Source organism: Notamacropus eugenii, chromosome 5 (assembly GCF_028372415.1).
Source record: "Notamacropus eugenii isolate mMacEug1 chromosome 5, mMacEug1.pri_v2, whole genome shotgun sequence".
NCBI classification, from domain to species: domain Eukaryota; kingdom Metazoa; phylum Chordata; class Mammalia; order Diprotodontia; family Macropodidae; genus Notamacropus; species Notamacropus eugenii.
This window is the reverse complement of record NC_092876.1, coordinates 63,672,929-63,687,121: the sequence shown is the minus strand read 5'-3', so window position 1 is coordinate 63,687,121 and position 14,193 is coordinate 63,672,929. Positions and strand designations below refer to the sequence as shown.

At 40.8% G+C, this 14,193-nt stretch overlaps 1 long non-coding RNA gene across 1 annotated transcript; it reads left to right on the top strand.

Annotated features, from left to right (window-relative positions):
- The first annotated feature begins 966 nt into the window (after positions 1-966).
- LOC140504387 (uncharacterized) lies at positions 967-3,616 on the top strand. The gene is made up of 2 exons (XR_011967082.1): positions 967-1,386; positions 3,353-3,616. It is a non-coding gene; the product is annotated as an uncharacterized lncRNA (long non-coding RNA).
- Positions 3,617-14,193: the final 10,577 nt, after the last annotated feature.

The following is a 14,193-nucleotide window of genomic DNA, read 5'->3' as shown; positions in this document are numbered from 1 at the left end:
TGATTTTTTCCCCTTTCTGTAAAATGAGGGGCTTGAGTTAGATGAGCCCCAAAGCCCCTGGTTCTGGCTCTAAATTCTACGTGTTACGAATTTCTTTGAGTGCATTTCGCCTGCCCCCTTTCTGGTCCCCAAACTTCTGCCTTTCCTGAGTTTAAAAAATAGTAGGTAGTTTGTCAGTAAGTGAATATATGAGCTCGGGTCAGTAAGGAATGAGATAATGTTTCTTACTGTCTTCATTAATTTTTAGGAGAATGGGTGTTGCTCTCCCAGCTGACCTTGCCCTCGAATACAGCGTGAAAGTGAAGCTGCTTCCTTTAAAAGCATAAGGGTTCTCTAGATGGATGTAGGAATGCAGTTACAAAATCACAAAGAAAATTCTGGCCATTTAGTTAAAATGTGGAAGATGGGATTCTTGTGACTAGTAATCCAAAGTCAGAGGATCCAGAGTTCTTAATTGACAATTCTACATTGTCTATTTGTTTCTCTCCTTTTTTCTTAATTCAAGCCAAGGTTTTCGATGTCACATGCTACCCTGCAAGGAGAAGTGAACAAGGAATTAGGAAACCTGAGCGTCAGTCCTAGTACTGCCTCTGAAAAGTTGTCACAGTTGAAGGGTCTCTTCTCCCTGACTCTCAGCTTTCTGCAGATGGGGCAGAGCTCCTTCTGGCTCTGATGGTCATTTCAGCTCAGCAGAGTAGAGAGCTGGTCCTGGAAGGCCTGGCTTCTCATCCTCCCTGATGTAACCATGGACAAGTCACTTAGGCTGTAAAAAGCTGTATTTCTTCCTCTATAAAATGGGGGTGATATTGGCAGTACCTGCTTCACAGAGTGGTCATGAAGAAAATAACTCTATAAACCTCAGATACTTAACTAAGTCATCACTGCCTCACTGGTTTACTTTCCCTCCTTCCATCCCTTTCTTGCTTCCTTCCTTCCCTCTCTTAATCATTCATCTATTCATTTTTTCATTTATTTTTGCAAATAAGGAAACATACATTTAGTAAGTGGCATGACCAAGTCTTAACCCTGGCTGTCCTGAGTCCAGGGCCTGCCTGCTTCCCACTGCCTTGACCTACATCTCATGAACAATGCTGAGAGCTGCCAGTATGCCTGCCTGCCCAGTTCTGTCCTTCCCTGTTTGTTGTGTCTGCCCCTCAAGATTCCTAAGACAGATGCTGTAATGGGCACTTGCTTGGCCAGCAGTTGGGGAAAAGCCTGAAAAAGAGCACACCAAGGGGAAGGAAGGGAGAGCTCGGTTTCAGCCTTCCCTAAGCCTGCTTGGCCTCGGAGCCGCTATGTGGACGAGAGAAGGAAATGACACTTACAGACGTTCCTGACCAAGATTCCACACATGCCTACAATGTTCTGAAAAAGTTTACCACTAAGGTAAGTGAGAGACTTATTTGAAAGGAAGAGTCTGTCAGAATTTTAGAATTAATTTGGTTCCTTTTATGTGGGCAGCCTCTATATTTTCAGCTGCAGCAATTGTCATCTTAGAAAAACTCTTATTAATAACTGGGAGTGTTAAGCACAGGTTTTAATGTCATGGAACATGCAGGCTCCCCTGCTTCTGCTCACCTGGAGTCATCTTATTTGTTCCTTAGACGCAGAAGGTCGAAGCTTTCTTACTTCATTCTTCCTGTTTTGACCCCCAAAAGAATTAACTTGAAAAGAAGGGAATTTGGTGGTGGGAGAGTGGAGTGCCTGTTAAAAATTTAACAAGAGGACGAATTTGAAGTGGAACCGAATTTGCATGTGTATATATACATCAATGCCCCATCTGGGTGCTCTGTGACTTGATAGACCTTCCCTGTGATCATTCCAGCGATGATGTTCTCCAAACCTAGCTAGTCCTCAGGCCTCAGGAAGTGAGCATGCGTAGAACTGGTAATTCTGGGCCCATACTTGAAACTTCTGACCTGATAGGACCTGGGGCTCCCTTGCCCTAGCCTCTGAGAAGCAAAGGTGGCTTCCTCCCCGTGATAAGTAATCCCCCCAGTGCCATATCTTTATGTGTTTTGAAACTTATTGTCTATTGGCATCTACCTAAATCAGCTCTTACTGGTCAGTGCTCTGTGCTCCCTGGAATGAAATTTAGGTAGAATGCTAATGCAAGGAATCCCATTACAGCATCTAGTTGGCTCCAGTGAACCTGAAGCAAATGGCATTTGCAAAATCCTAGATAAGTGTGTCTGTTTGGAAGACACCCCCCAGCCCCTCAGACATTCTCGCTCTTCAGTGAAGGGAGCCCCTTGTCATGGTATTTTGTGTACGGTAACTATATTAAATTTTCTTAATAAAATTTGGTGTACTTTTCAAAAAACAAACCCCAAACACAATTATACAGATTGTAAGTACAGACTGCAGCAGGGAGGATGCATGTGATCACTAGCGAATCATGCCTTTCCAAATAGTGTGGCCCTGTCCTCTCTTTCTCGCTCCAGGATTTATTTCTAATATTGTGTTTGTAGAGAGAAACCAACTTGCCTCTTGATGATAAATTTCTCATCTAACGGTGTTTATCTTGAAGTATCCATAAATTGGGCATGTTATATATGGACCTTCAGCATCCTCATCTGTAAAGCAAGGGAATCTGTCTAAATGATCTCTCAGATTCTGGCCAGCTCTGACACTTTTCTATGCTCACCTCTGTAGTGAATATATATATTATATATATATATATATATATATATATATATATATATATATATATATATATATGCACTACACATAAGTGCATTAAAGCAGGACTCTCTACTTTCATTCTCCTCAGACTGGGTGAAGGAAGTGTCTGTGGCATTGCTTGTATTTGCCAGCACCCCTTCCTCATTTAGACTCAGCATTTTGGCTCTGCACATTTCCTGATGGTGGTGGTGATGATGATGACGATATAACAGTCCTGTTAATGTAGCTAGCATTTATGTAGCACCTATTATGTTCCAGTCTCTGTTCAGTGCTTTACAAATATTATCTCATTTGATCCTTAACATCACCCTGGCAGGGGAAGTAGGTGCTGCTATTACCCCATTTTACAGTAGAGAAAACTGAGGCAGACAACATTTAAGTGACATGTTCAGAGTCACATAGCTAGTAAGTACTTAGAGGTAGATTTGAGCTCGGGTCTTGCAGACTTCAGACCCAGGGCTCTGTGCCGTGTACCATCCAGCTACCATACAGAAAAAGAGAAGTAAACCCTATTAACCTCCCTGCGGCAGCTCTGACTGATGCCTTTGTGGGTTACCGAGCTGATGAATAACATCCAGTAACAGTGATACTACCTGAGATGTCTGTAGTTGTTGACACGTGGATGAAAGCCTAACGTCACATCTTGTGTCTTGTTTGGTCCTCACAGCAGCTCTGAAGGAGGCTGGGGAGCTGTTATCCCCACTTTACAGATGAGGACACTGCAGCCCAAAGAGGTTAAAATGATGCCTGCTGAGACCCCCAGGGACACCTGGGCAAACAAGGCAGACACTTAGTTATCTGCGCCCAGGTAGGTGATGCCTGCTGTCCTCGGCACAGTATGCTTAGACCCTCCGCTTCTCAGGGACCTGCTTTGCGCCACCTCTTTTGTAAGTTGCAGTTTTGTCTTTTAATAAATTGGTTTCTAAAGTGAGTACTTTCTGTCTTATTTCCCATCAGACCCTCTGCTACCTTCTCACAACATTGTCAAGCCCCTTAGATTCACTTGGTCAGCTCAGGTATCTGTTGTACACTTTTGTGCCTAGCACAGTGTTGGTCTCATAGAGGAGACATGAGGAACATAGACCGAAATCCCTCCCTCTCATTGGAAATTAGGGAACCAGTCCCTCCCAGGATTACAGCCTTGCTAAATTTTAAAAAATGAAATGATTGGAAGGGCGTGTGCCAAGGTAATTTACAGATGAAGAAACTCAGCCTTAGGTTGTGACGTTAACTCCAGACACTCCCAGGAGCCTGGTCCAGGTGGGTCGAGCTTCTGTTGTTGTCAAGGTATGCAGTTAAAGAAACGGTTCATGGGGTCACAGATTTCTTACAGATCATCCAGACCAGGAGCTCTTCACCTGAAGTCTGTAAACTTTTTTTTTTATCAATATTTTGATAACATTATTTCAGTTGTCACTTTCCTTTGTATTTTCTTCATTTAGAAACATTGTTCTGAGAAAGGGGTTCGTAGACTTCCCCAGACTGACAAAAGGATCCAGAACACACACTCAGAAAAGTCTAAACCACCTGATTCTCTTCCATGCCATTTGAATAAGGAAGGCGAGACCCATAGAGTGGAGGTGAATTGACCAAGGTCATCCAGCTGAACCAAGGCATGGGATTTGAACCCAGGTTCTCTGACTTCATGGCTGGCCCTTGGATAGTCTGTGTGCTTCTGAGAACTTGGGTTAGAGTTTAGTCACCGTTCAGTCCATTGTAAGGTTTCTACCCAAAGGGGGCTTTTAGCTGGTTGAGGAGAAAAGGTGGGATCATTTTACTACCACACTCCATAGATCGTGATTGCATGGAGAGCACACACTTTGCTGTTTGCAGCCTGAAGAAGGAGACGCTCTGTTAAAACAATAATAGTAGCAACTAGTGTTTATATAGCACTTTTATCCTCACAAGGGAAGCTGTCACAGTAGCTGTTATCCCTGTTTTTCAGGCAGGCAGGTTAAGTGATTTGCCTAGGGACACATAGCTGGGAAGTGTCTTAAGGAAAGATTTAAACTTAGGTCTTCCTGACTCCATGCTTAGTGCTGTATCCCACCTGCCACAGACTCACTTTAAGGATCCAGGATTTTATCTAAACAGGTTCCCTCTGCTGACAAAGCCTTCCCCCACCCTCACCCCCTTCCCCCAGCACCTTGAGCATTTCAGCAGACACTCTTAATGTGTTATTTTGGCTAGCCTGTCAGTGGTGTGATATGATTTTCTGCATTGCAAGGACGAGCCTTGGATGGGCATCGCACACCTTGTTCTTGGGCCCATACACAAAGCCTTTTCAGTTTGTCGGTAAATTCCAGGACCTCTACTCCAGCCGTAGCCTTGGATGATAGGTTCCCCCTTACCATTTGATTGGAAAAGGACCCTCAGGACAGGCTGAACAAAGCCCTGCCTAACACGTTCACTACCTTAATCTTATTAACATGTTGATGCTTCACATCTGGTAGCCAACTATTAAGAAACTAGTCTGAAATGGCCCTTTTGGAAATGAAGGGGACAGGGTAGGAGTAGAGGTGGGATGGGCTGGGGGGATTATCAGTGGGGGTGAGGCATGATGTAGTAGAAGATGACCTGACCTGTTCAGGCGGAAGGCTTGAATTCCAGTCCCAGGGCTGTCACCAGCTGACTGAACAAAACTGAAGCAAGTTCCTGCTCTGGATGTTGACTTTTTTTTAGCTGTGAAAGAAAGTAGTTGGACTTGATCTCTGAGGTCCCTGAAAGCTAGTGGCCAATTCAGGGCCTGTCCTCTGCAAAATCTGAGGTGCTGGGTGGGTGGGATAAAAGTGTAAAATGAGGAAGCTTATAGCCTAGTGGGAAAGAATAAATAATGTCATCTATAGAGAACCTGCATTGTGCTAGGCACTTTTACAAACAGTAACACTGGGAGGTAGATCCTGTTATGATTTCCATTTTACAAATGAGGAAGCTGGGGCAAACAGTGCTTAAGGGACCTGCCCAGCACACAGCAAGTGAGGCTGGATTCCTGACTTCAGGCCCGGTGCTCTGTGCCCAATGGTGCCACTTTGGTGAAAGAACATAGAAGTGTACAGGTAAATGATGATGCAAGCCAAAGATTAAAATGCAGTATCATAGGGTAAGCATTTTAGAAATACCTAATTAGATTTTCAAATGGCTAGTAAGTAGAACGGGGCAGGATTCAAACTCAGGTTATCCTGACTGCCAAGTCTAACAGGCTCTCCCCTGTACCACCTAGCTGTCTCTGGATTTAGAGGAGGAAGTTCCTAAAAAGTGAAAATACATGATGCCTTTGGACCAGATGAAGAGAGCCTCCCTAGGGCTAGGAAGGGGAGAGATCTTGGGGTGGGTATCTGGAGAGTAGCTGGTGAAGATGAAATGTCTTACCTTTGGGGTATGTTTCCCACTGCTTGCTTTTTCATCACCATGAGTGAGCTTAAAATTGGGGTCCTTTATTATCCTTTATTTTATTCACCGTGCCCCCTCCCTCCCCCCATTCATTGATTTTTGTCAGCAGGAAGATTTGTCTCCTTGAACTATGGATGGGGAAACAAACCCCAAGAGGTATCTCAGCTGAGGTCCTCTGGCCCAGGAACGGCAGCACCATGTGGTGATCCCACATCTTGCACTCAGAAGTCTAATAGTCTTACTGTGACATCATGTTATATTCTTGGTATCAGTGGGGTGGGGGCACAGCATGCAGGGTCATTCCAAAAATGAAACATAATAAAAGTCTTCTCATTTGTTGACTAGTTTCTTTTAATCAGCTCTTTACTTTGCTTATTCAGTCTCTGCTAAATAAACCCTTGTTTAGTTGATTAACAGGGAGTGACCTCATTTGGGGTTTTCTTAGCAAAGATGCTGGAGTAGTTTGCCATTTCCATCTCCATATTATTTTATAGATGGGGAAAACTGAGGTAAACAAGGTTAGTTAAGTGACTTGCCCAGCTTGTGAGTATCTGAGACCAGATTTGAACTTGGGTCCTCCTGACTCCAGGGCTAGTGGATTCTCTGCACCATCTGACTGCTTCTAAAGTCTGTCTAGGCAGTTCTGAGTCCTGAGCTCTGCTAACACAGTTCAGACCATATTCCCTCTATAATAGCCTACAAATGAGATTAATTTCAAATATGGGCTGGGACTGAGTGAACCTACCAAGCTTATACTCTATACTTAAAGCAAATGCAAAGCTAAGATGTCTTGCATTTTTTAATGTTTCTTTTCTCCCCCAGTTTTCTGAAATTAAAGTTATTTTCCCATTAAGTATTTATCTTTCTTCCCTCTCACCTCTCCCCTTCCTCGCCGCAACACAGACACAGAGAAAAGAGAAAAACAAACCCATTAACTGATCTTAAAGTCCTTAAAATGGCAGCATGAGTACCTTGAGGGAAATGATTCCCAAGCCATGTCAGACACTTGAATGTATCTGTGCATATCCCCATTGTTGACGTTTCTTCACCACTCCCATACCCGTCCATCCTTTGGGATTCTTGTCTGTGACACCCTTCAATCCACACAACATTCCATGGTCTGCCTCAGTTTCGCTTGATGTTACAAAGATCGATGCTTACATGAGTAGTATAGACTGTATAAGTGGTGTACTCTAAACACGGTAGACAGGTTCAGGAATGGAGGAGTCCAGGATCATCTGGAAAGAACACTGGATTGAGGACCAAGGTCCTCATTGTACCTTACCACCTGCTGGATATCAGTTTCCTTATCTGTTATCTAGTTGCAATAGACTCCTTAGGTCCCTTCTAGGTTAAATGTCTGACTGTCTGCTGCCTTAAATATTCAACTAGAAGATATGATCAGATTCAATCTAACTTCTGATTGCTGTGTCATTATTTGGGGGAAGCAGGACCCTGAGATCTCTATCAAAGACTTGACCCCTTTTTCACCACGTATCAATTCCACAATGAATACACAGTCAGTGTATACCAAAGAAACCCCTTTATCTAAATCAGTAGCAAAAGTAATCAGAGATGGTATACCTATGAGAATATATATATATATACACACACACACACATATAAATATACACATTAAATGTATATACACACATCTATCTATATATATCCTCTCTTGTCATGTCTTCCTAGAGTTTTTTCCTTCAGCAATGTAAAGTGGACTTAACCTTATCCATTTTCTGTCTTAAAGCTGGAAGCCAGAAGTATCCAAAACTACTTGGGAGTCTCCAAGAAAACTGGTCTCACTAACTCTGCCCCACCCCTTATGAAGGGTAGGGCATTCATCTCCCCCACTGAAGAGAGAGTCCCATACCAAGGGGCTTTGGGACAGGGGTTGCATATAAAATAGGGATTATAATAGCACCCATATCCCAGGGTTGCAAGGATGAAATGACATTTGTAAAGAACTTTGCAAATTAGTATTTGCAATGGTGCTTTGGTAGTTGGTGCCATCAACTCTTCTGATCCTATCCAATGCCCAAAAGCAGAGTACAGCATACTTACCATGTAGTCATCCGGTGCTTGAAGACCTTTGGTGAGAAGAGCTCACAATTTCATTCCATTGGGACAGCTGTCAGTTATGAGTTTCAAATTATAAGGAATTGGAGGGATCCCCGAAACATCAAGGTCAGGTTTTGCCTCTTGAGTTCGCACCTGCTGTGTCAAGTTTTGCTTTCTGGAACCAAAAGAATGAACCCAGTCCCTCCCTGTGACCATTATCTTGATTCCCCCAAAGTCTTGTCTCACAATTTCTTACATTTCAGAAGGGTTTCTCTGGAGATCCTGAGACATAATACAAGTGTTAAGTCAACAAGCAGCTATTATTTGCTGGACAAGGTGCTAAGTACTGGGGATATAAAGACAAAAGCCGGTTCCTACTCTCAAGAAATGCACAGTCTAATGGGGGAGGAAACATGCAGGCAACTATGTTTATAAGCAAAATATGGACAAGATAAATTGGAGATGATCTCAGAAGTTATTAGCATGAAGGGGAATTTGGAAAGGCTTCTTGCTTGGGATTTTAGCTGAGACTTGCAAAGAACCAGGAAGAATGGGGAAGGGGAGGAGAGAGGGCTAGTACACACATAATGATGTTCATTATTAATATAATACAGGGGAGACCGACATTTGCTTTAAAGATGTATGGGTTTCACTTAATCAGTGTGTGCCAGGCACAGTACTAGGCACCAGCGATACACACAGTCTCTGTGCTTAAGGCACTCATTCTAACATGATATCTAACAAATAACTGGTTACCTGTAAGATATATACTGAGGAAATGGAAAATAGTTCTTATAACTGCGGGGGACCAGAAAAGGAGGAATTCGAACTGAATTTTGAAGGTAGGCAGAGAAACTAAGATTCCGAGTTGGGTAGGAAGAGCATTCCAGGAATTGGAGATAGCAAAGGCACAGAGCATTTCCTGTTGAATAGATGAGCGTTGCTGCATTGTGTACGAAGACAGGAAAATTGGCAGGAGGCAGGTTGTGAAGATCTTTCAATGCCAAATGGAGAACTTTATATTGATTCTGAAGGTAACAGCCACCAGAGTTTATTGAGTAAGGTGGGGGTGGCATGATCAGACTTGTTTTAGAAACATTTCTGTCATTCCTGACAGGTTCTACATCTACTGGAAGATAAATCTCCATTTTGTCGACTTTGTTTTCTTTGTGTCCACAGCACCTTGCTCATAGTATACATTTAATGGATTTTTTTTTTGTTTTGTATTGAACTGGAACTCATCACTTCCTGAGTGAACTCATTCATTTTACTTGCAGCAACTCTCATTAGGGAGATTTTTCTCTTACATGGTTGAAATTTGCCTCTCAACTAAACACACATTATGGAGTGTTATGGAGGGAATGGAGATGAAGGGATGACCCTACGCAGAACTGCTAGCAGGGATTCTTAACCTGGGGTCCATGAACTTGTTTTACAAATATTTCAATACTGTATTTTGATCGAATTAGTTTCCTTTGTAATCCTATACATTTTTTTTCTTCATTTTACAACTTCATTCTGAGAAGGGGTCCATAGGCTTGACCAACTGCTCTAGAAGTCCAGGACACACAAAAAGCTCTGTCTAAAGGGACAATTGACATGGCTTGGTGACAGATTGGACCTAGAATGTGAAGGTCGGTGAGTCATTGAAGATGGCTACCAGCTTTTAATGTTGAGAGAACAGTTTAAGTCACTGAATTTACAAGTGGAGGAGACCACACAAAACTAGCACAGCCCCATCGTTTTAAAGAAACTAGAGCTTAGGAAGGTGAAATAGTCTGTTGAATCACTCAGATAGTAATAGAAGTGGGACTTAAATTCAAGACCTACCATTAAAAGCTAGATAGGAATGGAAGATTTGAGCTAAGGGAGGTTTGGGCACAATGGATTTCTAGTAATAGAACATCTAAATTTAAATTCAACAGACATTTATTGTCTGCTATGTGCACTATAGTAAACCATAAAAAGACAAAGAATAAAATCATTCCTGCTGAGCATTCTCATATCCCTTATCAATCCTATAATGGAAGTAGTGCAAGTGGTATGCCCATTTTACAGATGAGGAAACTGCCTCTGAAAGGAGGTCATGTAGCTAATAAGTAAAAGAACTGGGGATTCATTTTCCTCTTTTACTGTTATGTTTCGGAAAGAATAGTCTAATCACAAAAGTCATCAAACTTCATGCCCTTTAAAAAAAAAAGAAGAGATAGAAAAAGAAATTCGATTAAAAATAACCTCAGGATTCATAGTTGTGGGTCAAATTACCAAGACACGCTAAGGACATATATAAATACTAGAATACTCTACAGAAATAGAGTAGGATAGTCTTGTTCAACAAGAATCAAAAATAGTTTCATCAGCCCAGTATTTGGTAAACCCCAAAACATAAACCTTTTAGGACTCCCTATTCAATAAGATCTGCTAGGAAAATGAGAAATTGGTTTTGTAAAAGGCAAGTTCAGATCAGCATCTTATGATGTATAGCACAACATTATCCAAATGGAGACTCAGTCTAAATATAAAAGATGATAGTAATTGGAAAAACATTTTGCTTGAACACTCTCTAATAAAGGTCTGATATTGATGATATGTAAGGGATAACACAAGTGTTTTAAGACCAAGAACAATTCCTCATCATATATGTGTTCAATGAATTTGAAATTTTCCAAGTACTTCCAACTAATAAGAACTATAGGAAAGATGGTTCCCAATCTCTGAAAGTAAGAAAAATGTAAGTTAGCACAGCAACGACCACAGTGTGTGAGAGTTTTTTCTGGTAGACTTAGATTTTTGTAATAACACAAGAACTTCTGAAAAAAAAAAAAAATCCCAATGGTGGACCTCAAGGCAAAATGCCTTCCACACTCAGAGAGAGAAATATGGAAGTCACTCACATAATGTAGCAGATCATGTTTGTGTATGTGTATCTGTTTGTGTATCATGTTCTGATTTGTTATACAGATTCTTTCATTTATCTTAGTCTGACTACACAGCATGACTATAGTGAAAATATACTCAATAGGAAAGTATATGTAGAATCTATACAGAATTGTATGCAGTCGTGGGGAGGGAGGGAGGTAGTGGGGGGTGGGTGGGGAGGGATAAAATCGCAATTGTATGGCAGTGATTGTTAAACATTAAAAAAATAAAAAAATTTAAAAAATAAAAAAAAAATTAAAAAAAAAAAAAGAAAAATGTAAGTTAAAACAGCCCCGAGGTTTCATGTCACACTCAGTAAACTGGCAAAGTTAAAAAAATAGAGAGGTAGTGAATGTTGGATAGGTTGTGTAAAGACAGGTACGATTGCTGTAGCTATGGATTGGTCCAGTAATTCTGGAAAACAATTTGGAATTGGGCAAAAGTAAAACCCAATAAGTAACTTAAATGCTCGTAGCCTCTGACCCATAGGACTCAGTGCTAGACACCAAGGAGGTCAAGGACAAAAAGGATGATCACATATATACTAAAGTATTCTTAGTAGCACTTTTGGGAGCAAAGACTAGGAACAAAGTTGGTGCCCATTAATTGACAAATAGCTAGACAAATTATGAGACATAAATGTAATGGAATATTATTGTGCCACAGGAAAAATAGTAAATATGACTAAATCAGAGAAATGTGGGAAGAGGAAGGAACTGATGAAGAATGAAATAAATCATACAAGGAAAACTATACACAATGACATGAATGAATGAATGAATAATAAAGTGTTTATTAATCTCTTACCATGTCAGGGACTGTACCAAGTACTAGGGGTAGAAATCAAAGTAAGAAGTTCCTGCCTTCTAATGGGGAAGAAACACATAGGGAAGCCAAAAGGGGGGATGGTACCCATGTATCACAGCCATGGGTGGAAATGGCTGTAGTATCCTGATTCTGGGCAAAATAAGGTGAAAGCTCATCCTTTCAGAGCCCAAAGTGGTGTTGTGATCAAGAAAATGAAGATTTAGATAATAATTATTCATGGTTAGATTAACACTAATATGATAAAATTAGGCTACCTTAATTTACAGATTTAGTGGCATGTCAATCAAGCATAATTAGAACTAGACAAAATAATAGAATTTACCTAGGGAAACACAAGATCAGCAATCTCAAGGGAGAGAAGACAAATAAAAGTAGAAATTAAGAGGGTGTAATATTACCAGATCTCAAACTTTTATAAATCAATAATTACTGAAATTATTTGATATTGGTTAAAAAATAGAAAAGTTTATCAACAGAACAGTCTAAGTAAGCACAACCCAGAAGCAACAGATAGAGTAGTCTACTTTTGGATAAATGTAAGAATACAAGAGCTCCCTTATTTGTAAGAATTGCTTGGGAAAAGACCAAGTAGTTAGGCCGAAATTAGGTTTAGTCTAACCTCCCACATCATTATAGGCTCTTGTAGAATATAAAACATAACAAAAAAAATTAGCGGAAGATTTTCATGACTGACCCAACCCTTATTTGCTCTTTTGAGCAAATAAGGGATAGAGGTAAGAAATAAAAGGTGAAATAGACTCTTGATTGTGTAAAATTAAAAAGGTTTTGCACTCATAAAATCAATCCTATTGGAATAAAAAGAAGCTGTTGATTGGGGGGAAAATCACTGCAAAAAATAACTTTGCTAAAGATCTAATATTCAAGTCATTGATTGATATGAATACATAAGAACAGGGTGTCTTCCTCAATGTATAGATTGTCAAAGGATATGAAGTTTTCCAAAGAAATACAAACTCAAAAACCATATGAAAAGTGATCAAAATTTCTACTAATAAAGTCCGACTTCATATTCATCAGTTTGACAATAGTGACTAAACACAAGAATGGTTGATATTAAAGAACTCTGGGAAGAGAGACACAACAATGCCTCACTGGTAAAAGCTGTGAGTTACTACCACCATTTTGGAATTAATTCAGAAAGGTTAATCGATTGGCAGTTCTACTACAAAAGTCACTGAACTGTATGTACCCTTTGACAGGCCACATACATCAAAGAGGGCAAAGACTAGGGCATATATGCAAAAACTTCAGCAGCACTATTGTGGAAGTAAGGCACTGAGTCATCTAGCCTTCCAAATTATAATGTATTTATGTATACATATATGTGTGAGTAAATATAGGGCCCACTAGGTGGCAACATAGTGCCAGGCTTGGAGTCAGGAAGACTCCTTTTTCTGAGTTCAAATCTGACCCTGGACACTTAGGAGCTGTGTGACCCTGAGCAAGTCACTTTACCCTGTTTGGCTCAGTTTCCTCATCTGTAAAATGAGAAGGAAATGGCAAGCCATTTCAGTATCTTTGCCAAGAAATCCCCAAATGGGGTCATGGAGAGTCAGACATAACTCCCTGTATGTGTGTGTGTGTGTGTGTGTGTGTGTGTGTGTGTGTGTGTGTGTGTGTGTTGGGTGGTGGTGGTGGTAACACATTAAGAATTCAAAGAAAGGGAGAATTTCTAGGAAAAACATGAGTTCTTTAAGACTTTATCACTTTTTGTGGTAGTAGGAACAAGAAACAAAGTGGGTGACCATAGATGAAGAATGGTTGAAAAAAATTGTTAGTATATGAATGTGATGGGATGTTAGTGTGTCATTAAGAAACAATAAACATGAAAAATTTGGAGAAACATGGGAAGAACATGGCCTCTTTAAGACCTATTTTTGTCCATTTATTTCCCCCCCAACATTTAGGATGGTGAGCAAAAATAAAACCCAGTGGCTTAAATGCTCATAGCCCCTGGCCCATTTAATACATGCAGGTTGACTGGCTTAGATGCAAGGCAGAGTAAGTAAAACCAGGAGAACAGTTTTATTGATGATCATAATAATGTAAAAGAAAATGACACTGAAGGATATCAGAACTCTGAATGGTTCTTGTACTGATGTTTTGAGGGGTTAAAGAATTATGGGGATCCCAGACTAGGGGTCCCCAGCAGCCTCATTCCCAACCCCCACAGGGCTTTGAGTTTCCCTGAAGGAACACTTGCTGATTCCCACGTGGATCTGGGAACAATATCAGTTCCCCCTGTGGAATATGTTACCATGGCAACCTCAAGTTATGCAGGAGTTGTGA